General features: G+C 45.0%; 1 protein-coding gene across 1 annotated transcript in view; it reads right to left on the bottom strand.

Annotated features, from left to right (window-relative positions):
- Window positions 1-3,810, bottom strand: part of RBMX2 (RNA binding motif protein, X-linked 2) — a 12,581-nt gene that overhangs the window by 8,154 nt on the left and 617 nt on the right. The gene's annotated exons all lie outside the window — the stretch shown is intronic.

The raw sequence follows: 3,810 nt of genomic DNA, 5'->3' as shown, positions 1-3,810 counted from the left end.
AAAAAAAAAAAGAAAGCTGATCTATAGTCAGTTTTAATACATGTTTCATGAGTTCTTCAAAATAAATTTTCATCTTGTAGGATTCCTAAATAATCTGTGTATCTAATAGTCTGACTTAATATTTGTTTATTTATTTATTTTTTTAATTAAATGATAGCTGTGTACATTAATGCAATCATGGAGAATATTTGTTAATATAAATATTTGTATTTATATCGTAGAATTATATATTGATTATATATTGATTTATTAATTTTTCTGATCTTATTTCTGTCAACTTTGTATGTTATATACTTCAAAGTGATAAATTTTCTCATAACTTTCTCTTTTAGTTTTTCTATTTCTTCTTTTTTTGTTTTTTGTGAGACAGAGTCTCACTTTGTCACCCTTGATAGAGTGCCATGGCATCTTAGCTCACAGCAACCTCAAACTCTTGGGTTCTAGTGATCCTCTTGCCTCAGCCTCCTAAGTAGCTGGAACTACAGGTGCCCGCCACAACACTCAGCTATTTTTTGGTGTAGTTGTCATTGTTGTTGTTTAGCAGGCCCAGGCCGGGTTTGAACCTGCCAGACCCAGTGCATGTGGCCTGCACCCTAACCACTGAGATATGGGCGCCAAACCTTTCTTTGCATTTCTAATAGTTTTTTAATTAAAATTTTTTGATTTCCTAATTGATGCATGGAATTTTATGACTTAGACCTTTAAATGTATATTAGGACCTTTTTCAATGTAAAATACTTCTGGGTTCCACTAAATGTTTTTATTTTGGCCTTGAATTTGACTTTGATCTTGATATTGCCACCAGTTTTTTTACTTGAGTGTTCCTTTTCTTGTCTGACTTCTAATGTTTAACCTTTCTACATCATCTTATTTTAAATGTGTCTGCTGTACAGAGTATATTATTTAATTTTGTTTTATTACCCCATCTGTAAGTTTTCACATTTTAAGTCAGTAGTGTCTTATTCTTTTAAAAATCAATAGATATGGGGAGATTGTTAACATTAATCTCGTGCGGGACAAGAAGACCGGGAAATCCAAAGGATTCTGTTTCCTCTGCTATGAAGACCAGAGGAGCACAATTCTGGCCGTTGACAATTTTAACGGAATCAAGGTGAGTGCTTGTTAAGCAGTATTGGCTGGACTCTTCTCATGTGTAGTGTTTTTGTTTTCTACCTGGTTCCCACAGGCAGGAGAACAGAGCTGGTCAGTTATGTGTATTCTGAGGGCTGCAGAGGAAGTAGAGAGGCAAAACTGGCCAGGAAGTAATCCCACAAAAGAATGCTTTTGGCTCATGACCCTACCGGAATTTGTTTTTTCTCCATCTGTTAGCAAACTATCTCTCCAGGAGCATAGATCCCAGGCCTGCTCCCCATCCAGGCCTCTGTTTTTTACCTTTCTTCCTTGTCCTCCACTCATCTCTGATGCACTGGAGAACAAGAGACTAACAAACACTGCTCTTCCATATTATTCCTTGTCAGGGGGGTGGGTTTCATCGTGGCCTCATGACCTTAGACTTAGCCATGTATACCAGTCTTATGTCTCCTGTGACCTAGCACATTCGGTCTGGGAATTCTCTAGCTAAAATCTGAGGACAATTTCACAGAAGTAACTCATTCTAAAATTTTCTGTCTTCTCTCCCTCTCATCCCCACCCTTGTAAGTCAGGCACTGAACTGAGAGAAGGAGATAGTCAAGTCAGTCTTGTCTTTGCTCCATGGGGCCCCTGCAGTTGAAATGAACATTGTCCTAGGATAAAGGATAACTCTTGATTTGGACAGTTTGTTACCGATTATACCAGTATGAAATAGCTAGAGATTATAGAATGGGGGTGGGGAGGATTCGGTTCTAGGCTTGATTTTTAGGGACCCAACAGTCAGAAGGAGTCACTGTAAAAGGAAGGTTTTCAAAAATTGTTTCAAAATGGGGAATAGTCTAGGTGACTGAAGCTGCTCAGGCTTGAGGGTAAGAATAAAAATCTGACCTTGTACTGGAATGATAAAAGCCAAACTTTTCGAATTGTGGGTGGCTTTTCCTATGGAGTAAGTCTGTATCTACCTGAAAAGAGAATGTTTTTTAATTGTCCATTGTTGTTCCCTTGGACAGTTGTGAGTGGAACGTAGCACAATAATTAAAGTGAGCCAGTGCCATTATGGTAGGGATAGAGCACAATATGGGGGGGGTTAAGAAAAAAGAAAGTGATCTTTTCTTAATCCCTTCTGCCTTCCCAACTATTGGTCTGACCTTGCCTCTTCCTAATTACTGGGTTGAGAAAGTGGTTGTAGCATTAAGCTTGATTTCAAGAATTTCTTCTAGTTGCCAGGCCATCCCAGGGTAGGTGTCATTCTCTTTTCTCTTCTCTTCCTTTCCCTTGGTCCCTTCCCATCCCTTCCCTGGGCCCCTCCTCTCCCCTCCTCTCCCCTTCTCTTCACTTCCTTCCATCTCATCAGGTCCCTTCCCTTCAGGTCCCTTTGTGCCTTCCCTTCTGGTCCCTTCTCTTCAGGTTCCCTCGGGTGTCTTCATCCCTTCACTTTGGATCCCTTCACTTCCCTGGGTCCTTTCCCTTCTCTGACTCCCTTGCCGTCCAGTCTTCCCCTTTCCCTCCCATCCCATAGGGTCCCTTCATCCAGTTTCTTCCTCACTTTCCTTCAGGTCCTTTGGGGTCCCTTCCTATCCCTGGATCCCTTCCCTTCCCTGGGACTCTTCCCGTCCCTGGGTCCCTTCCCTTCCCTTCCTCTCATGTCCGCTGGGTCCCTTCCTCCCTTCCCTTCCCCTCTTCCCTTCTCTTCCTCCTGTCCGGTGAGGTCCCTTTCTTCCTTCTCTTCAGGTCCCTTCATCCCTTTCTTTCCGGTCCCTCGTGCCATCCCTTCAGGTCCCTTAGTGCCCTCTCTTCTGGTGCCTTCTCTTTGGGTCTCTTTGTCCCTTCCCTTCGGGTACCTTCCCTTGGGTAACTTCGTTCCTTCTCTTCAGGTCCCTTAGTCCCTTCCCTTTAGGTCCCTTCGTCCGTTCCCTTAGGGTCCATTCGTCCCTTCCCTTCCCTGGGTCCCTTCCCTCCGTTCCCCAATCCTCTCTTCCCCTTTCACCAGTCCCATCCAGTCCCCTCATCCCTTCCCTTCAGCTCCCTTTGTCCCTACTTTCGGGTCCCTTTGTGCCTTCCCTTCTGGTCCCTTCGTCCTTTCCCTTAGGGTCCCTTTGTTCCTTCTCTTTGGGTGTCTTCCGGTCCCTTTGTCCCCCTTCATCCCTTCCCTTAGGGTCCCTTCCTCCCTTCCCTGTGGTCCCTTTGTTCCTTCTTTTTCGGTCACTTTGTCCCTTCCTTTCGGGTCCCTTGGTCCCTTCCCTGGGTCCCTTCCCTTCTCTTCTCTTCCCATCCCGTCAGGTCCCTTCATCCCCTCCCATCCCATCTCTTCCCTGGGTCCCTTTCCTTCCTTCCTCACATCTCCTCTTATCTCCCCTCCATTCCTCTTTCCTCCCCTTCCCTTTCACCAGTCCCTTTGGGTCCCTTCATCCCTTCCTTTCAACTCCCTTCCTCCCTACTTTCGGGTCCCTTTGTGGCTTTCCTTCGCATCCCTTTGGGTCACTTCCCTTCGGGTTCCTTCGTCCAATCCCATCGGGTCCTTTCTTCCCTTTCCTTCTGGTGCCTTTGTCTTTTCCCTTCCCTACCCTTCCTTGGGTCTATTCCATTCCCATCTTCTCCAGTCCCTTTAGGTCCCTTCGTCCCTTCCCTTTGGGTACCTTCGTGTCCCTTCGTTCTTTCCCTTGGGGTCCCTTTGTCTCTTCCCTTTGGTTATCTTCGTGTTCCTTCGTCCCTTCCCTT

The sequence above is a fragment of the Otolemur garnettii genome, unplaced genomic scaffold (assembly GCF_000181295.1).
Source record: "Otolemur garnettii isolate 467f Iridium unplaced genomic scaffold, OtoGar3 scaffold00109, whole genome shotgun sequence".
Taxonomy (NCBI): Eukaryota; Metazoa; Chordata; class Mammalia; order Primates; family Galagidae; genus Otolemur; species Otolemur garnettii.
Note: the sequence above shows the minus strand (reverse complement) of the source record. Positions and strands in the feature narration are given on the sequence as shown.